Source organism: Anopheles merus, chromosome 2R, assembly GCF_017562075.2.
Source record: "Anopheles merus strain MAF chromosome 2R, AmerM5.1, whole genome shotgun sequence".
NCBI lineage: Eukaryota > Metazoa > Arthropoda > Insecta > Diptera > Culicidae > Anopheles > Anopheles merus.
This window is the reverse complement of record NC_054082.1, coordinates 25685786-25711340: the sequence shown is the minus strand read 5'-3', so window position 1 is coordinate 25711340 and position 25555 is coordinate 25685786. Positions and strand designations below refer to the sequence as shown.

The window sequence follows — 25555 nt, the reverse complement described above, 5'->3', positions numbered from 1 at the left end:
ATGTTCATCAAAGATGTCGTTCCATGCAAATAATGTGAAAATATCAACTATGAAAAAAGCAACAACACTTTTGTGCAAACAGTATAATTATGAGAAGTTTGTAAGGAAGATTGCATACTTTTAGGCGATTATGATAGCAAGCGCTAAGACAAAACAACTCTCCAGCAAAGTTGCTTCTAGTACCTCGCACATTAACAAATTACCAGTGACAGCACACATTACTGTGCGTGAAATTACTGTTGAGTTTTCTGTAAGCTCACTTCCGTGTCGGATTAACCGTGCGGAGTGAACCAATAAACCGCTGAGCCTTTCACGCACTCCCTCTCTCGCCGTACCACAAATGTAGCCCAAGGAGCGCAACCTTCGGAGCTAATATTGTTGTTCGAGCATTAATTGAATTATGAGTAGCAGCGGGTAAGATTAAACAGCCGCGGCTGCATACATGGTACAGTTTATGTTTCGGATGAAAGTTGCACCGAAAACTTGCAAACCAGCAACACGGGGTACGGTGTAGCAGCACCATCGGAGCGTAGTGGATGGTACCACCGGTATATCAGACGATGCCTTCACATGGTAATTAACTTCACCTGTGCGGATGTTTGGTAACAGCATATCGTCACACGCCCTGGCATCGTCGACACCGTTGTCGTCTTTCAACCAAAGTGGATGAAATTAAATTACGTTTTCGTCCTACACACACAAACACACACACATACACTCACGGTGGGTTAGGGAGATAAATGGTACGATCCTTCAACTACTTCTCCACCCGCACGCGGCGATACCGGCGTTAGAAAATGTAAAAGCTCACTTACAGCGCACTCCTTCGCAGGTTTACCCTTTTGCAATGTAGTTATCAAATTACGATACCATCAAAAGACATTGCTTAATTATTTAAACCACCACATAAACATCAACTTTGGCTTGTTTCACACCCGCACCTTGATGGGGCTTGATTCGCGCCGCTGCCGAGGCTGCTGGCGTAAAACTGTCGACAATGACGGACCGCCCTCCGTCACGGCAAGCTCCTGCTGGCGTTGTCGCGCAAATGGTAGCACACTTTCATCGCATGGTATGAAAAACTTTCTTCCCTCACAGCCTTTCCAACTAACTTTTTTCCACTCTCTGTCCCGGATTTGCTTTGGCCCCCATTCTGTATCATTCACTTGAAATGGTTCCTGGTTTTGGTGCGCCGACCAACACACTACGGGAGGGAATAAAGCAACGCAAAGAACAGCCACGGCTAAGACCCCGGAAAATTAGTTAACTAACAGTGTCGGCACAGGCGAACGAGATACCACCGTTCGGACGACAAAATGACGAAGATTAAAAGCGAAAGGCTTAGCCGGCTGTGGCAGCAGTGTGATATTTTAAGACCGTCCGATAAGTTGCATAAGAAATGAAGGGGACGGCCCCTTTGTACGGGGCGACACAAACTCCCCGGAGGAACTTTTGCAAATGTCGTACAAACAGGTAAACATCCGCAACGTCGTTGCCGTTGCTCGGCCCGGAAACCATTCCGCAACATACACCACGCTGGCAAAAGTTCTGCTCAACTGCCAAGCCCCCGCAAACCTTCGTTCGAGCGTGCCGGGAAGCTCGCGCCATCCACAAGAGGCGCACCGGTAAACCGACCAAGGTGGAGCAGATCATTTCTATGCCCGGATTTCATTAAGACGCTCCGTTTCGGCCAACCATTGCTGCCGTATGATGGGGGAATCTTTGCCGAAGCAGCAGCATCACCAGCAGCTGCTGATGATGATGATGATGAGGTCCGTTCTGGGGCACAGTTTGTTCGGCCGAGATGCTGGTGCTATCGTCACCCGGCTATCATCCGGGCTCAAGGTTTGACAGAGCGCTTAATGACACGAACATCCCACCGGCTCAGAACCTTTGCACCGTGCGCAGACAGCAAAGATTACCTGTCGGGCTGCTCGAGAATCCCATGGGCAGCGGGTAAGAAATCTGATCCCTCGGTGTCGTTAGAAGCTGAGCGTTGGAATGGTAGTTCCCCTTCAGGGGAGCATTTTTGGGGCCCAACATTCCACCAAACCTTCGCCTCGATGGAATGCCGGTATGAAGAGCGTTTCGTCACCAAGTGTGGGAAGTTGTTTTTGTGTGTGTGTTTGTGTCCCTTGGCAATTGAACATTGTGTTGTTTCTGATGGAAGGAGGACGAGCTTTGCGGGATATCATCACTTGGATATGATATGTCTGCCATTACAGTGCGGGTTTGGAGTGATTTAACAGAGATTATGGAATGAGGTTTGAGTTATTACATGCTTTCAAAGGTAAAATATGAATAAAATATCGACATTGCGCACTGTGAAAGCAAGCAATAAATAAGATTACTCGTCAGTGAGGGAATTGTCAAGAAAAATGCAAAAAATAACGAGCACTGGTCGTCTAGGACTTCCTATTCAAGCTGAAAGAGGCAAATATTGCATTACAGCGCATTACAGCTCGCTCACCTGACCTTTGCGCAATCATTCTCCCATTGGTGCATTATTACCACGGAACCATTGAAACGAACCACGACTGCCCTTGCTGCGAATGCACCCATCATGGCTGCTGCAAAACACTTAGAGTGCCGGCAAGAAATCGCTCTGCCCACTCGCTTTTATATCGTCCACCGTTGCCGGTGCAAACGCAATGCAATTATGCACCGATGCGCCTGTCCGGTGCAGCCGAGCGCTAAAGTTCTGCAGCTTCGCGCCCTTGCCCAGCATCGCGCCGGATGAGCTAAAAGCATTATTAATTCGTTTCCATTTACGGCTAAATAAAGTGCAATGAAGATAATTTTCTTGTTAATTTTTTCCACCATCCGGAGCCCCGGGGGCCCTGGTTCCTCAAAATGGGCTCACTGTGTGGGCAAAGTTTTTGCCCGTCTTTCTTATTCAACACTCCCTTCTTTTAAGTGTGCCTGTGTGTGCTGTTAGTGTGTTCCCGGCGTGTTGATGGCGATGCGATGATGGGTTGCTGCAAAGCCTGGCCGGGAACGGGTGAGCTGCGCGAATAACCGTAGACCATCCAGCAGCCAGCCAATCAGGAAACCGGGAACTCCATTGAAGCGCGAAAGGAAAGATAAAGGGAAGCGAACGCTGAGCATTGCACCATTTTTTTGTGCATGCTATCATGGCCCTCTGGCTTAAGCATTGTCCGGGAAGAGGTGCACGCGGGGTTAGAGGGTCGATTCTTTCCCTTCATTGCGCTTTCGCTTTTGTTATTGGTAATGGAGAAATATATTTACAAGTGTTTTTGTTTCGGCTTCTGACTTTACCTCGGTGCACGGAAACTTTAAAGAAGCAGCCGCCACCACCGCCTCCCCCCCCCCCCCCCCCGCAAGCTTCTGCTGCAGCAAATGAGCGAAAGTTTTGAGTCATTTCAATAAAGTAAAGCGCACCGAAAGCAACTCACTTACCATGCAAGCGTTTCGGCCTTTCGAGCAGCGCGCTGCTTGAAAGCGATTGTTACGCCATGGTTTCGGGTTTGAACAGTTTCGAGCGCAACCCCTTTCGTTGTAGCCTTACTTTCTTACGACTTTCACTGCTTCCGTTTTCGTTGTACTTGGTGTGTGTGTGTGTGTGTGTGTGCGTGTGAGGGAGCGTGTTTTTTGTGTGTAGTTGCGTTAGTAATAGCGTCCTATCAGTTTTGAGCAAAACCAGCAAAAGCAGGAGAAACTTTGGTACCCTGCTCCTCCCTCGTCCCACAACTGGCAGGTGAAGTCTATTTGGTTAAGGAAATAACAAATTGTAAGCCGATGGGAAGCAACTTTTTGGAGTTTCAATTGCGCGATGATACGGCAGGGGGGAGGGCGAGATGAGTGGTTACCGTGGGACGTATCAAGGACGAATCGAGGAGGGATTCCAGCGCTGCAGCAGTAGTTTTCATAGTTTGCTTCCCCAGTTTGGCCGGTTGGCAAACACAGCGGTACAAATTACGGTACAAAACTGCGGCTTGCTAAGGGGTTTTGCCCGACCCAGCGGAGAGGGGGAGGTTGGCGCAATAATGCCAACCTACCGCGCCGTGCTCGGAAGTTGAAGTTTCCTTTTAACTGCATGCGCTCGCTTAAAGGAAAGTTTCTTAAGTCTTATTTTACCTTCGCCTGCGTGGCAAACAAATTTCTGGCTAGCCTGTCGCTCGTTTGTGAAGCCGGTTCGGGGTGAAGTTTGCACTAAAATGTCCTCCCCCCCCCCCCCGCTCTCTTCTCACCGTGGTCGGATTGGTTGTTTCGGTAAAGTTTCAACCCACTTCAAAACAACCCACCGGAGGTGTTCTTTTGTTGTTGTTGTTGTTGTTATGCTTTCGCAACAGACAGCGACAGACGGGATCCGGGCTGCTTTCCGTTGCGATGGATTCATTGTCCTTCGGGTTCGGTGCAGGCTTTAAAAAGGTTAAGGTTTAATTGCAAAGTTTCATTACGGTGGGGCAGACAGGAGTGACAATTGGTTTTGGGATCTTTAAAAAAATGGTGCCGTGAGTTGATTGTTTAACACGGGGCACGTTACAGTTACGAAAATGCTTGTAGCGTAGTGTTTGGGTTTTCCTTGGAAAATGTTTATTGAGTGATTTTAAAGATTTACACAAAAAGTTTGATTTTAGTATTTGCGAAGGAACATAGTTTTACATTCATTCTTTTTTTTCCGTTGCAGACTAAAACACGAATTTGCTGTGCGGGTTGCATACGCTAATAAGTAAATGCTTTCCGTTGTGCATACTTTTAGGCGTAGCAATAATTTGAGTGAACTTAAATGTAGTATTTAATCCATCACTCCACAAAATTGCACTGCAATGTTATAGTTTTTCTGGCTTAATTTTATAGATTGTTTACTTTCGTGTCCCAAAACCACACAACTAGGCCTTTGTTTACTTTAGCTAAAACCCACCTCAATCTATGGAAGAGGTTACACTAGTAGCTCACAACAATAAACCTTTTCATTCGGAAATTCTGCAAATGTAAATCAATCCTTTCAACTGCAAGCCATTGGCAGACGGCTGGACCATTTCGAACAACTGTTTCCATCATGCAATGTACGATGAATTTATTTTCCCCCCGGTTGTAGGTTTTAAGCCAGCCAGCTTATCGTTCCGAGTACCTGCACAACGATGGGGAAAATACGTTTTATAATTCTCCTAAATAGATACCTACACCCTTTTTTCGAGTTGTAGCAGGGAGTGGAGGAACACTCTCCACCACAGCAATGCGAGTGGTAGCATTTTTCCAACCATTTGAGTTTGAGCACTGGCTTTTGCTCCGTTTTACTTTCCATCCCGGCCTATTTGAGCTGCTGACCTCTCCGATTCTCCGATGGTTTGGTGCTACAGCCAACCAACAAGAGGTTGTTCATTCCAGCTCAATCTACACAAAAAGAGAAAGAAGGAGAGCCAGACCCGCCTGTCTGTTCGTACGCGTATGCTTGATGATGATGCTCACTGCAAACTACCGAGCAGTCCGAAACTGAAATGGCCCAGCCGTTCCTGCGACTGACGTTTGGAGCTTACACGTGTTCATCTTCCCCCTACGCGGGGCGTTTCACGGGACCTGAAGTTGAGCTTCCAGTGCCAAGAAACGCACACAAATACACAGCCAAACGGTGTAGTTGTATGTGTTTGATGGGTTTTCTTTTGATTGCGAGGATAGTCGCTCCATCACCACTCCCGATTTGTGTGGGCAACAAGCGACGCGTTTCCTGCTGTCAGTGATTGATTGATCCTTTTATGCGCTGTTGGGAGTGATTCGAGCTACATCGCCCAGCTTTGATTGACCCGAATGTCTGCGTTTGTCGTACGGCGTTTTCACTGCAGGTTTCGGTTGCACGAGTGCATGCTAGTGCAAAGGGTTGCGTGTGAGTAAAGGAACTCTCATGAAAGCGTTGAAATTGCATTTTGCGATTGTCCCTTTTGGGGTGCTCATTTCTGTCGGGCAGTTTCAAATCAAAAACATTAATTTGATTTATTTGCTATGTGTCTACTGGTGTGCGTTAAGCTCCGTAGAGAAATTTGAGCGTGTGTGCTTTAGTATCTCCGTAGTTACAAAAATTGTGCGAACCGCAAACCACATTTTACAAGATGCGATGAAAAGTTGGACCAAGCATTAATGAAATTAAATTCAGTTCGCTACACTCGCATTCCTGCTAACGGACGATCAGCGGTTTAGAGCGTTGTCATCGGACAGCTTGCCTTGAGCTAATGCTTTCAACAAACCATTTCCTCGTCCCGCTCCTTTCGTGAAGGGAAGTTTGTTTCGAGGTTGAACGGTTTGTCCAATCACCTTCCCACGGTCATCGGTTACCGCCGGCAAGGCAACCCATTTTTCCAGTGCATTCTTGCACACTTTGAAGCGAATGAAAGCGCACCTGCTGGTAGCAGAATGCAGGGCCGTTCCCACTTCCTACCCTACCTCTTCCCATTCCCGTTCCCATCAGCCATGAGTTTTGAATTATCTGCACCTTTTCCTCTTCATTGGTAGCAAATTGTAACACCAATGTTCCGGGAAAAGTTTGTCATCGGGAGCTTCTTGGTATTTCACACCTCGGGTCAAGAAAGGTGTGTTACCCCTCGGGGCTATTTGGTCTCCAAAAAAGGGTAGTGTGTGTGTGTGTGTGTGTGTGTGTGTGTGTATGTGTGTATGTGTATCTTGGTTCGTGAATCCAAGGGAACAGTGCCGGGTCTGCTGGAGAAAATTTTACGGAAAAACCACAACCGCAACCCGATAGCAAACGGCACTGTCCCGCTTACTTTGACCGAACCAGGGAAGCGGAAGAGCTTTACTGCACCGAGCGCATACAAACAAACCGGCGGTTTGTGTTGCCCTTCCGGTACATTAAACCCAGAAGGTGCTTGAGTGTATGTGTCTGTGTGTGTGTGTGTGTGATTAAAATGGGGTGTGCTTTCTGCTTTCTTTCTCCCTCCCCTTTCCCAGTAGCACGGCGCGAGCAGGTTGCAACCGCAGACGATTGAAATGGATGGAGCGCTCGGTAGGTGGTTGCTGTTTTACTCCACCTCCATTCACTACCACCCGCGTGCGGTACAGCGCTGCCCCTGAAACCGATTCGATGACAAACCGAGCGTACAAACCGACGACAAAAATGATCGCACAGAAACGCAGAAGCGAAAGGGGTTTATCCACACACACATTAAATTCTTTCATACGCACACACACACAGGTAAATATCGGCAAGGGCAACCACATCCCAGCACAGGAAATGGCTGGAATGGGTGGAAACTTTTTCAATTAAAACTCGAATCGAAAATGCTGCGCGGCAAAAGGCGCGTGTGAAGCGACGGGAACCACCCCGACACGTCGTCTTTGCGTGACAAATCTTTGGCTAAGTGATGAGGTCGAAAAACACGGGCTTGCCACCGCTCTTGCTGCACACAGTGCAGGTGTGCCAGTGGGGTGAACAAAGAGCGAGGCAAAATTAATATGAAAAATGAAGTCGTCAAAAGCATTCGGGAAGGGCGATAAAGACTTATGTTATGCTTCAATTTGTGCGCATTGAATGTGGCGCGGTTTTGCCGCTAGGCTGCCGTGTCCTAATAGTTGGGTGAGCTACTACGGGATGCCTACGGGATGCCTTCTCTGTACCGTGGAATGAAGCGGGAGGAACTGCAGAAGCTAGATTAAAATATGCCTCTCTGATTGCCTAATGAGACATTCATACAGTTGCGCGCAGATGGTGCGCCACATCGTCGCTGTCGTCGTCGTCGTCGTCCTCGGTGTTTGGGGAATTGCATCGTGCCGGCTTCCTAGACAGCTGGCTGCGGATAAGTGAAGTGGCCTCACATAACTTATGAATACATGACTAATGAGCGTGCCGGCTGGTGCACCCGTGCCTGGGTGCGATCATCCTCCTGGTTCGGGGCGGAAGCAGCGCTGTTCGTTGGCAATGAATGGGTGTACGGAGCGGAGGATTGAGAAACTCTGTTAAACGATAGATCAGTACGGCTTGGGGGGGGTGCAAAATGGATGTTATAAAAACAAATTTAATAATGGACACTTGGAACCTTTGGCTTGAAAGGGATTACGGAATGTTTGAAAATATGAGCGATGTTTTGCATTGATCGTGTTGAAACAACAATTTGGCAATTACATAGACACATTTCAGCGTTGGTTTGAAGCAATGTTCCGAGCGTTTCCCCCTTTTAAACGCCACTAGAGTCATCATGTTCAGAGGATTTGATTGGGAAGAAATCCAAGTAAGCTGATTCGATAAAATCTTTACCACCACTAGCTATGGTTATCGAAAGTTACAGATCCATTCCATCAAGTCTCCGATGCCCTCAATCTCAGTATAACTGAAGCTAGTAGCGAGAAACAGTCCGATTTATGTGCTACAGTCATATTCGTTTATACCAATCAGAAATACACTTTTCAAGCAAGAAATAACTATGTGGGTTTTTGATAAGAGTTTCGCTTTCTATTTGTGAAATTGCAAGAAATGCTTTGATCCAACCTTTAACACATCACCGGGATAAACCTGGGTTCGTTTGTTTTCAACATCCGGTACCGGCGATACTTCGGCATATTTGTTGTAGGTTTTCATTGCGGGATTGAAAGTATCTCTTCCAGTAAAATAAAATTGCAGAGAAAAATAGCATACGTTTATGTCCCTTTTCAACAATTTACTCCGAAATCAGTAGAGATCTGACGGAACACAATACGTTCTGAATAGTGTACTTAGAATTCAAATGGGCTTCCACGTCAATATGATACGGGGTATTTTAAAACATAATCGAAAAACAACGGCGCGGAGCAGAAAAGATATCCTGGAATTGAATTTGAATGAATGTTCTATGGTTGTACCATGATATTACATTACATGCTTCAGAATAATAGTGGTTACATCATCGAAATTAACAATTGAAATGCAAATATTGTGGTGATTCATTTTTACGTTTGCTACCTTTGGTTTTTGTGTAACAACTACAATTACCACAAAACCCATCTACGATAAACTCGACCAGAGCTTATCTAGCGTCCCATTTCCTTCGCTGTTTCACCTAGCACCTAGTTCTAGCTATGCACTACGAAGCCCGGCCCCGGAGAGCAACTGCTAATTAAACTGCTAACAAGCAATCCACTGCTTGTTACAGCAAGCGCCTGCGACTAACTTTGTTCATTCCGCAGTCTGATTGTTTTCCGGGAAATGAATCCCGGGAACCGTTTCCGAAAAGCAGAACGATTCACTTTTGCTGCGCTCCGTTCAAAATCATAATCGCGTTCCCGCTTACATCAAGACGTGTCATCAACGGCACTAACTTCCAGCTAATTAACTCCCCCAGTGGCGGATTTAGGGTGTTGGGGGCCCTAAGCGTTAAAAGGATTGGAGGCCCCCGCTTGGTGTCGACCGGGTGGGGGGGGGGGGGGGTGGTGCATATGGTTGCATTACGTTTTGAATCAAACACACTTTAATGGTTTGCTCGGGGGGGGGGGGGGAGGTTGTGTTTAGAATCCTTGGCCTGGGCAGAATCCTGGGCCCCAATATTTCATGAGTCCCTTCATCCATGGGGCCCCTAACTAGCACAGAAGATCTTGCTGAGACTACTGTACACATTGTTATATATGCTAGAATTACCTTACCCGGGGCCCCTACATTGACGGGGCCCCCCGCGGCCGCTCAGTCCGCGCACCGTTAAATCCGCCACTGAACTCCCCCATTCGCTTCACTGACTGCTCCGCCCGGGCGTACTACGTAACGTTCGGTTCGCAGCGGCCAATCATTGGCCGTGTGTAATCTTTTCCAATCGCTCCGTACGTGCGAGCGAGGGGCCGCGGTCCGCTTTGCGTTGGCACATTAACACAATCCGCGTGGAGGCGCGAGTGTGATCACAATCTAATTCCCGTCTAATGAAGTTCAGCTTCTCCCCAGCCCGGCGGGCAAAACTTTGCCCACGAACAAGCACGCTAACAGTCGTGTGCATCGACGGCTTGTCAGCCGGTTCGGGCCGAGAGTCTTGCCGAGACTTTTCCGAGCGATCGCGCACTGTAGCTTAAAGTTTGGCTTCTTCAAAAGCCTGCCGCTACGCCGGCGGGTTTAAGATCTTAAGATCTGGGCCCGAACCCGTGCGGTCGGAAAGCCGGCGACACGTTCTCGAGGACACGCCACAATCCGGCCAGTCCGGCCACTGAAAGTTACGACCGGCCGTTCGATTGCGTCGGCAAGATTGCGCCCGACCGCTTGCGTAGTGGGCAACGCCGAGCTCGCTCCGATGGAAAATCTAATTTCTCCCAAACCCAAAACCATATCAACGACTGCTTGAGCCTGTCTATGAGTGTGTTTGTGTGTGTGTATGTGTGCGAGGGCATGCTTTTTCATTTCAGGGGCTTTCTCTGGGGTTGGTTGGCTTTTATTTTTGATTACGACCGAACCGATCTCGGCGCTGCTTTTGGATTCCGCCACTATACCACCCGGGGATCGCCCGCTCCATAATCCAACCCCGGGATTAAGCCATTCAGCCGGTCAGCCAATCGTCTCTGACCACGAACGAGCACATTAAGGCGAGAGCAGAAGAAATTAAAATAAAAACACCCAAACAAGGATTCGACCGCCGCAATCGCCGCACCATCTCACTCGCTCCTCGATGCGCTCGCTCCTCTTCACCAATACACACATACACACGCGCGTGCTCTCGTCCCCAACAGTGGATGTGCGTTCAGCGATCCGTAAGCAGGCCGTAATAAACAATGGCCAGCAAGAGGATAATGCCCTCGGAGCAAAAAAAGCACCCACAAAAAAATAAAACCCCGGCACCAAATCAACGCCGCATTCGTCCGTCCGGACAGTCGCACCGGCCAGGTCCCGATTCGGTGGGATGACCTGCAAAAGGCCTCGGCCAGGAAATGAAATCAACACCGGGCATGACAGAGGCCGGGCAACGGTATCACCAAGACAAAGATGTATCGACCGGCGGCAACTGGGAGCGGCAGGGGCGACGATGGCAATGTTGCCGAAGAAAATCCGATTAATTCCCGGGGCCAAAGCCAACACAGAGAGCTAACAGATCGACAACAACGGCAGAGGAGGGAAAACACATACACACAGGGAAACAGAAACCTCATCGAATCCTTGTCCACTCCGTGCCCTCCCTTCCGACCGCCCATTGGTTTGCTGAGTGGTGTGAAAGAACGGCCGGCACCAAAAAGCCACCACGGTTTGGGGGGATGGAAGCAACGGAACGTTTTTATCCTCTTGTTTTTATTCGTTAGCAGATGTATTTTTTCCCCATTTGCTTTACTTCGCGTGCATTGGATGCTTATATGGTGAGGCGACGGCACAGTGAGAATTGGGATGACTGTTTTGTTATCTTTTTAACTTAAATATGAAATGCTTTCTCAACTTTATAAAGTTGACGGTTGGAAATTATCAACATCAGTGACACAAGCAGTAGATGCTGATTTCTAAATCAAAGAACAATAGAATATGCTTTTGAATAGTTTGCAGGTCAATTCGAACCATTTTTCCCCCAAAAACATAGAACAATTTGAATCCGTTGGACTTGAAATGATCCCACCGTCACCCATAGTCTATTTGTGTTCTGATTTTCACGTTTCAATCCCTCTCGAGCCCGACCCGCATATCAGCCTCCTTTCTCCTCCTCGCTCCATCCTCATTTGTCTCCCCTCAGGGACGAATGGGGGTTTATCTCTGGCCCGATTCTTTGTCCATCGTATAATCACATAACAGCGAATAAAGCGTCGTAATTTATCCAATAGGATTAACATAATTTCTTCTCCCACAGATCGTTTTTCCCTTTCCTCCCTCCACCGGCGCTCGTTGGCCTCGTTCCCCTGGGATTTGCGCTCGGGTTTTGCAAAATAAATTCCACCGCACACAATCTGGCCGCTCGATATCGGAGCTAGCGATGCCGATGAGCCGACGAGAAAGTTTCACCCATCGGTGAGCAAAAGTTTTGCTGTTTTCCGACTGCCGCTTCGCGCTGATCAACGCGCCAGCGGACAGCGGATTGGGGATTGGAACACGCACACACACGCATACACTGCAAGACTGACCGCACAAGTGGAAATGGGACCGCCTGTCGGCAAAATGCGGCATAATGCTTTCCCCCTTCTTCCTCTTGGGTGGGTGTCGTTGCTCTGCTCAAAGATCACGGCGCGATGGAGCAGCCTGGTGCCCGGTGACGGTAATCATATGGCCATCGTATGGTTGCTGCTCGGACGCATCGAAACGAGGACCAAGTTTCACGCGGGCACGCATAAAGAACTACTTATAACCAATAAATTATTGCCACTCGTGTTTCTCGTTCTATCACCCTCTCTTTCTCACACACACATTCTTTTTTTTGCCGTTACGTTCACTGTTGGTTTGGGTGTAATGAAAATGGAATTAGTGCACCAAACAGCAAACAAAACAATGAATTTGTGCGAAATCACCCCTGCTCTGTCTTGTGTGTTTGTGTGTGTGTGTGTGTGTGTGTGTGTGTGTTTTTTTTTTGTACTATAGACCAGTGAGGCAGGCAGGGGGAAAAGACAGAGAAAGAGATATAATATGTACGAAAAGCAATACGACAGCAAACAAGTCAATATTTGGCCGTACGAGTATGTTTGTGTTTGTGTGTGTGTGTGTGTGTGTGTGTGCCGAGAACAAAGCAGAGAACAAAGTTGGGTTCAACGAGTTGGGGGACAAAAGCATCTTTGTTTTTTTTTTCGAAAAAAGCATAAAGCTTCCAGTTAATTAGGGCCCATTTGGTTGGATGATGGTGGATGCGGGACGGGTCATAGAATATCAGTATTTGTGCTACACTAAAGAGATCATTTGGCCTTTTGAGTTAGCATTGACTTGTTTATGTTTATGGCACTGACTTCCATTCAATATGGTTTTTGTAGGAGTTTTCTTGAAATCAGCTCAATACGGATAAAGTTTGGACTACAGGTAGTCCCCAAAATACGCGATACCTCTTAGAGGCGGATTCAGAAAGACGCAATTTTTTAAATTTGATAGTTCGTTGACTTATTTATAGTGATTTGACATATCAATTGTCAAATGCACAACCTTTAAAGCTGTAATATTCAGTCATAATCAAATGATTATTGATCACTGACAAAACCTGCCATCTAAAGCATATAGGCCGGGGTACATTGTCCGTACTTGCTAGTTTAATTTCAATTGTAACTAGAGCATCTGGCGGCAGCTGGTGGAAGCTTTTTTTTGTCATCGAGGGAATGGTCGTGGCGGATCTCAAAATAAAGTATTATTTTCATCTTTTTTCGATGCGGAAATCGATGCAATGCAGAAATCGATGCGTGAAGAATATGTGAATCTGCCTTTTACAAAACTTGTCTCGTCTGAATGAGTTAAATGGAAAAATAACATATTTTCTGAAGCGGCTTCAAATTGTTTAGCAAAATGCTTCGGTTAGCTACCGCCAGATGCGCTAGTGACAATCGAAATTACCCTAGCGAGAACGGGCAATGGCCCCGGCCTTAATAACACGACAATTTCGCAATGTTTTGCCAGAAAACCACTAGATTCGAAGTAAGCGGAAATTCAAGATTCGCGGTTTGTCCTGGATCTGCATTAATGATGTATCTCGGAGTGACACGTATAATGTAAAGTATGAGATCTTAGTTAAATTGAATTGTAACACACTGAATGTAATATATAATTGTACTACTAAATAGAGGAAACCAGCTATTGAAGCTTTTGCACGATGGCATATCGTTATAGTGACAATCCGATACGCAACATTTCTTGATATTTCTTGAAATTTTTTTTTAAAGAAAATGAGCTTTAATCGTGAATAAACGCATTTAGATTCTTTTAGATTCTTCAACACGTACGCTTCAAAATGTTGGCAGCTAAACAGGCAGTGGGACCCTTTCTTTTTTAGATCGTAGGCTGAAATTTCAGCCTGTTGCATTGTATAGCAGTTTTCGAGCAGTTATCAAATTGGTTATAGTATATAGGTGGGCTTATTCCAAGGTGCATGTATTTAGAAGCCTGATTTTTATCGCTTCAACTACTGAATGAAGAGTTTGAGAATATTTTGTGCATTCGTCAAAGCACCAGAAAGCCTGTTTAAGCAAAAGATTTCACCCGTGCTGTCCGAAAGTGACGTTTAAATTTGGTTAAAGAAAAACTTGCTACAAGACGACCTGGTCTATATACACTTTGATTCTAGATTCTACAACCTGATCTCCTTAATGCACCTTGGGATAAATGAAAACATCACCTAGTTTTCCATTTTTTCGAGCATGCACTGAAATTTACTTCTAGCTTTGAGTCTAAAATAATCTAGGCTGAAAATCGCAGGCTAGTTTTGTGCGTGGTTCTGTTTGGAGCGTTTACATGATTCCAGCCTCCAAATGTCAAATTTGATATGAAAAAGTTGACTAGAATCGTGAAGGACCCCATTAACAGTATTAAGCTCAAAAAAGTTTTGTTATAAGTCAGATCATGTACATTAACATCTTTTACCCGTTTTCTGCTTCCTCTCTCTCTCTCTCTCTCTCTCTCTCTCTCTCTCTCTCTCTTTCTTTTGCTCTATTTCTTTCCTGGGACCTTAATTGTAAGGCAAAAGCTTGAAAACTTAATTACATGATGCATTTCAATGCAATTGCTGCTGCAACACTACCGTGAGCGTTGAATCGGCGCGGACATAACTCAGCTATTCAACCCCGTACCCGGACGTAGCGAAATGCTAATATCAACTCCTACACCAGACGAGCTGTTATGCTATACACTGACTGCACTGAACAAAGCCTTTCATAATTACTTCAATTTATGCTCCCGGTTGTTGTGGTTTGTAATTTTTGTAAACCCTCCCTCCCTCTCTCCCTTTCTCTCTCTCTCTCTTTCTCTCTCTCTCTTTCTCTCTCTCTTTCAACTTCTTGCATTCCTGCACACGCACTCTATCACTTGTGGGTTTGGGGCACAAAAGCATCTGAAGCCAGCGCCACTCTGGACGCTTTTGTATTCGTTGGCTAATTAAGAGTTTCTTGTCGGAAAACTGCATACTTAAGTAACTTTTACGTCACGAGTCGCACCGTTCGGGGTCGCTGTTTTGCTGCTGGCCTTGTTGCAAAACTGGGAAGCATAAATTTGCACCCGCACCGTGGGCCAGGAAGCTCTTGCACCACCTCCCGGAAAACTGTATTCCACGCACGTTCACTCCATTTTTTTTTGTTTAACCCAAAACACAGAAACAAAATCTTATCAAAACTTTGCAAACCAACGTTAAGGAGAAACGGACGGTGGGTTAAAAAGATCGTGAGGGTCATCCGAAGACGCGTTTTTGGGTTTGTTCTGCTCTGGAAAGGCGGCCTATTCTAATACGCGCGATTCCGATTAGGTTGAAAACGAGAAAACCTCTTCCAAAATTATTCACCAACACTCTGATGTCGAAAGATTGTGGCGAGAAACGCGCCACTTTTTCAACCCGCTGATAGGCATCTACTTCCCACTGGCGCTGCTGGCACACGACCCCTGCACCAGTCCAGCCAGTCCAGGCGCGAAACGCTGATAGAAAAATCCACCAATCACTGTCAAAAGTTAGTCCGTGGGCAAGTTTTTCCCGTATACTGTCGTGGCTCGTGGGAAAAATGATTCTAGGACTTGAGCGCCATTCTTCATTTTACCCTAAAGCCCCCTTTCACCCACCCACCACCAACTTGGCGAGCCAACCAATCGTTCTGAATCCTTCCCCATTCATTGCCTCCACATCACGGTCCGGTTCGGCAAATTTGCACGGTCATGATTTAACCGCAATGAAACTTGTGTCAAAATAATGTTCCCTCCATGTGGCGAACGGCACGCCAAACTCCCCCCATTACCCGTTGTTTTTTTTTCGTGCGACTGACACTCAATTAGCGAAACGGGTGTAGCGTGGGAGCGGGCAGAAAAAAGTCCATCATCAACTCGAGGTGCGTTACAGAGAGAAAGCGAAGGCGAAAAAAACACAAACCCCTTAGCTTGCTTGCTTCTGTGTTTGTGTGAAGCTGGCACGCGCATCATCCCCCCCCCTGACCCTGTATATGGCATTGCAACTGCGTCCCTGTCGTGCTCCCGCTGGCAGGTCTAATGGTGATAATTGAAAAAGTTTCGACCATCTTTGTGTTGCCCTTTTTTACCTCATCCACCGTTTTCGGAACCCTGCCCTGCCGGCCCAAGGGACATCTTGTTTCTGAATTGTTTGCTGTCGGTGGTGGTTGTTGTTGTTTTACTCCTCCCCAGCGTTGGCGGGTTTGTTTGGCTTATTGAACGATACGGCAAGCTCATTTGACAGGCATGTCGCGTGCGTTACCTGCAAGGGAAATTAATGAGCAAAACAGCATGTCCAATCCATTCGACGTTTTGTGCTTTGGCGTCGGGTCCGGCATTCGATTTGTGTCAGCGTGTGTGATTGACATCGAGAACAAGTTTTTGCACAGTTCGGAGGAATGTTTGTTATGGGAGGGAAAAATGCGTATGTGTGCGATTGTTGTTTGTGTCTGTGCAAAGCGTATCGAAACGGGGGAGCATTACATGGGAAGAATTTTAAACGAATGGAATCTCATGGATCAATAGTTTTAGTCCGTCGAAAGTGATTGTAAAAGTTTAGATAACGCTTTGATTGTTTATTTTTGATTTTAAATAATAGTATTATACATAGCTCTGTTGTTCTGGATGAGAATGGGTATCCTTTTACAAAGTACCAAGCGCCTCCATTTCAATTTATTTATGAAACAAATACGGTTTCAGTAATTCATGCAATAAAACGAAGGTACAAAAATGTTTTATGTGTATTTATTTTGAATATTTTGTGAAAATATTTGGTGTTTCAATGCACTACCTTGCGTCAAGTTGCAACCAGGGTGCAACATTGCGCTATAGTTTCCGGCTTACCCAGCAGTGTTTTCTTCACAAATTCACACAAAAAATAATCGGAAAAAACTCCCACCACTCTACAAAATGTACCGTACTTAAGTATGCCACAAACAACAGAACGCAAACAGTCCGTCAGCCTGTAAACGGTCGAAACACTTCCCTGTGCAAACAGCAATCCATTGAACAAACAAGTAATGCCGAAACGGGGCCACAAATGCACTTCATCAATCCGTTCCTGCGACACGCCAGACAGTCAGTCTTTTTGATGGTTTGCATTTTGGGGAGAAAATATTTCGATGGAAAAGGTTCTGTTGTTTTACTTGTTGTTCTTCCTTTTATTTTTTTTGTGTGTTGCGGCCAACCAGTTTCCGTTCGCTCCGAACCATTTTGCCGGAGTTTACAAAATGACACAGCCGGCAAAGTCAGCAATCCTTAATTGGCTTGCGGCAGTGGGTCCATTTTTTTTGTTTGTTGTTGCAAAAGAGAAAGGCGTAACGGAAACTGTAGCGATGGTATGCTTGGTTTTTATTTTGTATATTGTGTTGTTTTATCGGTGGTAAAGTGGACAAAACAGGCACCATTTGGCACCAGATAAATCACTTCGCTGTAGGCTTCTTCATCAATTCCCACTGGAAACACGCACACACACAGACACAAACACACATCCATATACATATACACATTAACACAAGCATATACACATACACGCGCATACACGCAAAAACAACTCTCTCGCAGCATCACACATACCGGTTGGGGATGGGAATGAAAGTTCGCCCGATTGTTGTGCCGTTTGCCAGCGGGCGTGTAGCAAAACAAAACCCGACCCAAACAAACAAAAACAATAGCGATGTGTTGGTGGTTGGTTTTTTGACCTGTTGTGTGTGTGTGTGTGTGTTGGATTCGAGCTTTTTTATGGCTGTTCTTCGCATGGAAAGTTACAGTGACGAAGCTGTACCCATGTACGCACGCATATCGGCATGATCAATGGGACCGTGCTGCTGTGGCTAGCACTGAGCTCGATCGACCAGGCTTTTCCGGGGAACTGTCCGGGTGCCCTTGGTGGAAACTTTGCACCCCCTTTGCTTATCTTTTACTGGTGTGCAGTGCCCTTGGGTAGTGAGGTCCTCAGACTCCTGTTCTGTTTCCTGCGTGATTTATGGTTTTTTTTTGCGTTGCGTTGGGAGAGCCCCAGAAGAAAGCAAAAATAAAAACTCTGCCAAGAAAAAGCTTCCCTCTGGGATGATGGAAAAAGAGTTCCATCTACCGAGGGCTCGGTGTGCCGTCTTGAAAAAAAAAGCACGAAGGAATACTTTACTCTTCTGAGTTTGAAGGGCAAAAAAACAACGCAAAAATACACAAGACACACTATCTACGTTCTTGTGGCAGCGAGCGCTTTTTATGCATTGCACAAGTCCTGCGTCCTTCATATTTGCATATGCCAAGAACGTGCCACACGTCCAAGGCTGTAAGACACACGACAAGACACACCAGCGCCAGTGACGCACAGCATCCATTAGATTCATTTATCAATCAATTTGCTCCCCCTTGCAGGCGGCTTGCACTGCCATAGCTTTGCTTCTCGGTAGAAACCAACACACACACACGCCCATCGATATTGGTGCGGCTTGGTTTGAAAATTGTCACCAGCGACACCTCGCCTAGCCGACACATCATCGAGCACGAGCAAGAAGCGCTCCGGCTTTTTCTGCGATGCGTGAAAGAGCCAATTTAGAGTGCCATTATGCTGTCATTTCCATCCGAAGCCCGGCCCTTTTACGATACGAGTCCTTCTTCTCGGTGGCGGCGACGGCCCGTCAGCTCTTAACGTCGCATTCGCAAGCCAAGGAAGCGGTACAGTGGGTCGAAGAATTCACTCCACCCCCATGGACCTGGTTGATGAAGTGTGCCAATCAAGTGTGTGTATGAGTGTGTATGAGCTGCTTTTTGCCGCCTGCTTCAGAACACACACACACACCCGAACGCCCCCCGTCATCCGGCCAAGCCGCTTTCATGTTTCTTTAACGGAGATAATTTGTGTAACATATTACACTGAATGCGTCAAATGCAAAATCAGCTCGCCCGTGAAGACGTCGCTGGTTGCTGAGAGTGGCGATGGGGGAATGTGATGTGAAGCAAACAAAACAAATAAAACGAACAGGAAGCGTACGCAGTCGCACGCGTGTAGAAGGTGCATGTTTCTCACCACTTACCCGGTTGTAATTTGTCGTGCTCAGGCCGGATTCGGTTGAGTGATTAAGTAGTCCTTTGGCTCGTTTCCTGGAACGAAAAAGTTCTTCAGTCAGTTTAGCAGCTGGGATTTGCTTTGATTACATTGTCAGGTGGATTGGATGTTGTTTGGAAAGTGTTGTGATGGTATTTTGTCACAAGAAAAATAGCACACACTTGAAAACGGTGCTAGTTTAGTATTTGCAGAGGACATTAATAGCAGAGGCATTGTGCAATGCACTCGACGGTGCTACGAATGCTTGTTCAAAAGCTCACGCCTGAAAGTATGCAGTTGAATGATTGTTTTGCCTATATTTAGGCGATTAGTGCTATTCCTCATGATCATTCTGGACAGCTTTAACTCACCCTTTTTCCTAATTCTTAATTTAATGATTCGATGGTGTGCAAATGATAGTTGTTGCGAGCAAACCATCAAGACTTAGTACTTTTTAACATTAAAGCAAAAGCAAAACTAAAGGCGCCATTCAAATAAACTTCTGCGTTTATAAATGTTTAGCATAAGGAATATTTATCTCAGATTGCGTGCGAAAATGGTTAAGCTTTCTGATGAATAACATCAGGGTTTAATATTCAGCATCTTGCTTGAGGATATTCTCCAAGTCTATGCTCCATTCTCACCGCAGCCAAAGATCATTTGCTTGTGAACCGTTGGTAGATGTTCATCTGGCCGCCCCGCCTCCGGCTAAGAAAATTAATTCCCCCTGATGGATTCCAACCAGCCGTTTACGCATAGCCCGGCGGGGGGGCTACAAATTGTGGCAAATGAAATCAATCTCGGGGTGAACGGTACCGGTGCTGAACGTATCGCCATTACCGTCCCATGTCACGCACGCTGGGCATAAGAATTTCATCGCCCATCACACACAAACACAACTTACGGTATGCGTTCGTTTAGCCAGCCAGTTAGTGAGGTGCTTTGCCGTGTCCTTTTGCTTTTCGGTGTGTGCGTGCGCAAGCCCGTGTGGGAAAACCGATACCAGTCAACCACCTGTACCAGGGCCCGGTGGCCCAACCCAAACCGGCCGTTACGATGCCATTAAAGCACTTTTGTCCTTTAGCCTGTCGATTGGCCGGGACACCGGAAGCTGGAGAGCCCCAACGGCCGATCCCGGCGAATGACGAGAACGATGATGGGAAGCTGATGCTGATGACTATTGTTATGATTATGGATTTGGGTGTTCTTTTCTAGTGCCCGGTCGCAATCTCAGCCAAACGAAATTGGAAAAGCGAACCGCTCGCAATGGGCAGCAGGTGCGCCCAGCTTCGCACCGCTTACGAGGTTAAAGTGTGTTGGCGTCTGCTCTACTGGTTCGGTGGGAAAGGGAATGGAAAATAAATGCAAAAGCAAGACGAAAAGAAAAACACGGATCAATCCGTTGATCCGCTGGTACTTTGGCGCCGGATTTGCTTGCCCATTCGGTTTGCTCATTGCAGAGATCAGCGATCGATTGTCATAAATGGAGAATAAATACATCACGCACAGATGGTAATGGCAGCAGCAAGGGCAGCAATAGCCAGCTACGGGTGAGAGCCCATCACGCTGCTGGGAACGGCAACGTCAGCACTCACCCCTCGGTCGGGGCGCGGCGGGAGGAGCAGATTTCGTGATTGCATTCCAAATGGAAGGATTTTCTTTTTCCCCGAAACAAACCTAGCCGGGGACAGTGGCTCGATTTTCATCCTTATGCGTACTTGTAATCCCTTTCGTAGCTGTGTGAGTGCACGCCATACAATACGGCAGACAGTGTGTGTGTGTGTGAGAGTGTTTTTTTTTTCGCCCGTGTCTGTGGGTAGGTAGATACCATTGCTCAACCCATTGGTTGTCACGGGGCTCCGAGGGCCATTGCCATGGAAGTAGGCGTTTTATGAGCGGAACGTGGCCGTGCTACGATCGAAATCCTCTTTGCCCGAAAATCCCTACCTCAAAAGAGCTTGGGAGCGTTGGATGGGGGAGAGAACACGGTGGAAGTAAAGTCGACCGAATCACGGCCTCACGGTCAGGCAGAAATTGTCACACAATTCCACCGAAAAGCCACGCACTAACACCCTTTATGTTGAGGTTGGCCAAGGCTTTACAGTGCCAGCTCGTCGGTCCTGCACTCGTCGGTCCCCTTTGAAATCGGAGTTTCCAACTAGGGCCGGAGTGTGTTCTTTTTATGGTGCTGTTGATTAATTTTACTTTTGAGTTGCGTTTTCTCGTACCGATCTATCCGTCCTGCTGCAGCAGCACCGCAACAATTTTCCCGGTGCTGTGTGTCCTGTGAAAACGGGATGGCTTCGGTCCTGGCCGGTGCCCTATAACGTTGCACCGCAGTAGACACATCCACGGGAGCACGAGAGAAAGGCCGACTGACAGCGGGAACGGTTTTGGCAATGGTTGAGTAAAATTCCAGCCCTAAACATTCCTGCCGACCTGGGCAAAAGCTTTTTCTCGCCCGGCACTTCGCCGTCCCCTTCCCTGCGTAGGCACTGGCAGCGCACTCGCAACGCACTCGGTCGAGGTGAATGTGTGAGAAAAGTGCTTTTTCCGAGAAATAATGGCCTCGTTACGGAGCGTTCGTTCGAACGACACTTGATCCGAGAGTTCGTCTTTTTCGTGGGGGATGGAGTTGAGGGACTGGAAAAGCAGCACCATCGTACAAAATATTGTTGCAGAAGGCGTCCGTTCGTCTTCCTTGGCTCGTACGCGGTTCACATTTGGCACTTCCCCTGCGCACTCCCACCCACCGTCCCGCCAAAGCACACGCGATATGACACGCAAGTGTAACGGATAAGCTAATGTATGCCATAAATTATTCAAATTTTTCGCACACTGATTCAAATAATGCTGTTATGCATTAGATGTCAAAGCTAGACGCAGTTATTCATTGTTCGCAAAGAGTGCTGCCTATTCGGACGCTGCTGGAGGCAGCGCTCGGGGCAGCTTTCTTGGCAGCGCATTCGCTCACGGTGCGGGTTGCGGCTGGATGTGGGTTATGCGTTTTTTTTTTTGCTTCTTATTCACCGACAATCGGCCAGGATCGATTTTCGATTGTTGAGGTGCCATGCTAGGGGAGGATGGCGGGACCCGGGCACACCATAATGGTTCGTAATGGATGGTATTCAAGCACATTCGGGGGAATCGTGTGAGCGCGTCTGCCCCGCGGTGGGGAAGAAACGAAGCAGAATACCGCAGGATACAGAACTGTGCCGAATTGGCATCGATCCATTCCATTCCTGAAGCAACCGTGTGGGATGGCAAAGAGAACGGGGGGCCCCGAATTAAAATATAGCTTCCATAATGGTTGATAAAGGATTATCCGCTTTCAATACAGCCTGCGAGGGGGACGCCTTATGGATTATGTTTAAATGCATCCAAGAAAACTTATTTTCATGCTGTGATTTGCATGCTGAGTATTATGTACTTCTCGTGAACGGGAAATGGTAGTCAAATTGTTGAGGAATTCAAGGTATTTTGCAGCAAATCGAATTAGAAACCTTTTTTATAAGCGGATTTTATTTGCCCGTTTGCATAAATTTAAGCGAAAAACGCCTGCAAGTATGCATTATTATAGCAAGACATGAAACGAGAGGATTTGGTTTCCTAAACGTATGCAATCAGCTAAACAAAAAATACCTATTGCAGTCGTTGCCGCTAAATGTTGGCCGCAACTCATCTATTTTGTCTGTAACCGTATAAATACACGATGCACAATCTCAGATTGTGCATATATTCGTTATGTCAAAAAATATATCATTTCGCGTAGCCAACCATACATTGCATACAGTTAAAGATTATGTGTCCAAGATGTATAAAATTTTGTTGACAGAGAAATGTATCAAAACGATCTGTTTGACAGATAAATATATGCGCAATCTGAGATTGTGAATCGTTTATTGATAAGGTAAGGCACAAGCGTAATTTTTGACAGCATGACACGCGCCCCAAGGCATCAATTGTTTACACTGCTGATCAATTTTATCCTTAAGGCAAACACTTTTGACCGTAGGTCAATTGTTTTGTCAACAATATTTAACGTTAGTTCTGAAAAAGTGGCTTTAAAAATAGTTTAACTACGGTTTAGTTGGTTATTTTTTAAGTGATCGAATTTGAAATATCAAAATAGCTTTGCCAATGTTGGAGGTATTAATAGAGTGTGAACAAAGTAGGCATGTATTTTCAAGTGTAGATAATTGATTAAATATCATTAGTTAAATTATTTAAATTTTTGGTCTTTGTGTATAATTTTATCTTGATTTTGACAAGGTCCAAATTTTGTGTTTGCGCTTTGTCAAAAAAAAGGATGCCTCAGAACTAAAATATAGTAGCAAAGGCTGTAATATTTGATCGAACAACTCTGGTGTTTTCTTCATATTCATACTAGGCACAATGGAAAAAGTGACACGCAGCAAATGGAAAAAATGACACGCAGTCAGCGGCGAGTAAACAAAACATCTGCAAACGTCCGCCCAAAGGTGCAAAAAAGTCGGTAAGTGTAACTGTACAAAACATTTCATGCTCTGATATAGCTTCTACCAACCAAGGGTTGAACCCACATTAATGTTTATATGTCCTTATTTCGTATCTGAACATATCCCATATGGGTGTGGTGAAGAACACAGGTCCGGCCACATCACAGGACAGAAGCTACCGGAAAGAAACGGCAATCGCAAGCCACGCATACTCTCCGCCCTTGCCCTCCCAGGGTTGTGTATACATGTGCACGGGAGAAAATCAACATCGAAACCGAACCAATTCAACACCCGGAGAGCCGAAACCTCAATGTCCGCCGGTACCGGGTCCGGGATTCAATCGTTCAAACAAAACCCCAATCTTGAGCGTTCGGGTCTGCCGTATGGCCTTTGACTGTTTGACCGGAACACATTTCCCTTGCCCTTTTTATCGGACAGTGCGGTTGGGCGAAGGGTAGCAGGCCAAAGAAGGTATGAGTACGGATGAGTAAATTCATTCCCTTGCGTCCTTCCGTGCACCGTTGACCTTCTCCGGGTGGGGAAAGCCTCCAGCAGAAAATGGTTCGTTTCATTTCGTCACCAATGAATTTGCCGCCCATTGGAAACCCAGGTCAAGGGGTTGTTTCTTTTCCTTCCCGGTAGCATTTGCTTTGGTTGCGGGTGGTCGCACTGCTGGATTAATCCATCTCACCCCTGGGGAGGCGCTAAACGGTGCGAGGGGATAGCTTTCCTATTTTTCCATCTCCACCCAAAGCCCCCCCCCCCCTTGTGGTAAGCATACGGATCATGTTTTTCTTACGGATTGGAGATTCTGTTTGGACAGCGTTGTGTGATCAGGGTGATACTTTGGGCACACAAAACGGTCGAGGTAACGATTAGTTTTCGGGTTTGCCAGGCAAACCGGGTTTGTCACAGGGCTGGGATAGGTGGGAAAGGGGAGACACAAGAATAACCAAACATTGTCAAACAGTGGATGTGTTTGCATCCATTCGCATTGCTTTTTAAATAAACGGTTGTTGGGCAGATTTGACCGATGCCGATGAAAACGATAGCTTCAGATGTGGACCAAAAGTAGTTAGGCTCGGGACCAATGGGAACAGATGATGGAATGAGATGAATGTGCTTAATACACTAAAAAGCATTAGAATGTGAACGATGCTTCTGATGAGTATGAAGATCATTCATGTAGAGTCCTTTTTAATCTCACATACTTATGTATGTTTCAAATAATAAACTACACCACCATCATCATGTCGAAAAGCTTCAATGACAAAATTCACATCGAGGAAAGCTAGTTACCATATTGAGGTTACCGATTTAATGTTTAAAGCATTTAATGCTCATGATTTTCCTGACTGTTCATAAAGGCCTACAGTCGGCTGACTTGCGAGCACATATAAAATAAACCCTCCGGCAAACATTCATCATGCGAGCAAATAATAAATAGCGAACGAAAAGCAAACCACTTTCGCCAACACACTGGCAAACGTTGAAATTATCCACAGCGGCATGAAAAATGTGAATGAAATCGAATTAAAACGCTCCGAATGGAAGGAAAGGCCCGGGCCGCGGTAAACTGCACTCTGCATTACGAACTATAATTCAATTTCGGCCCATCGGCCGTTCATTCCTGACGCCGAATTCTTCTGGGTGGATTTTTTTTACTCCGTTTTTTTTTTGTGAGCAGATCCTCGCTTCTCGTTCCCGGCTTGCACTCCCTATCCCAGTGACGGTTGATGCTGATGAAAATTGCAGCGACAATCATTTCAATCATCATACAATTTATTGAATCATTTTCCGGAAAGAAGGAATCCTTCCAATTATCCGTTCGCAAGCGGCTCGAGCGGTTCGAGCAATGGGGCCAGTCGATTTGCTGGCTGGCTGGATGGGGAGCGCAGATGTGCCCCGTAAAAAGGGGTAATACACAATACAGAATGGGTAAAAAATATTGTGCCTTTCTGTGAATGTCTGTGTTTGTGTGTGTGAGTGAGACACTAGGACAGGAAGTAAGAAAGAGAAGCACGAAGA

At 46.3% G+C, this 25555-nt stretch overlaps 1 protein-coding gene across 1 annotated transcript in view; it reads right to left on the bottom strand.

Annotated features, from left to right (window-relative positions):
* Positions 1 to 25555, bottom strand: part of LOC121588365 (connectin-like) — an 81638-nt gene that overhangs the window by 36991 nt on the left and 19092 nt on the right. The window contains exon 2 of the mRNA XM_041906206.1: positions 19039 to 19105. The gene's annotated coding sequence lies outside the window, so the exon portion shown is untranslated. The remainder of the gene's footprint in view (positions 1 to 19038; positions 19106 to 25555) is intronic.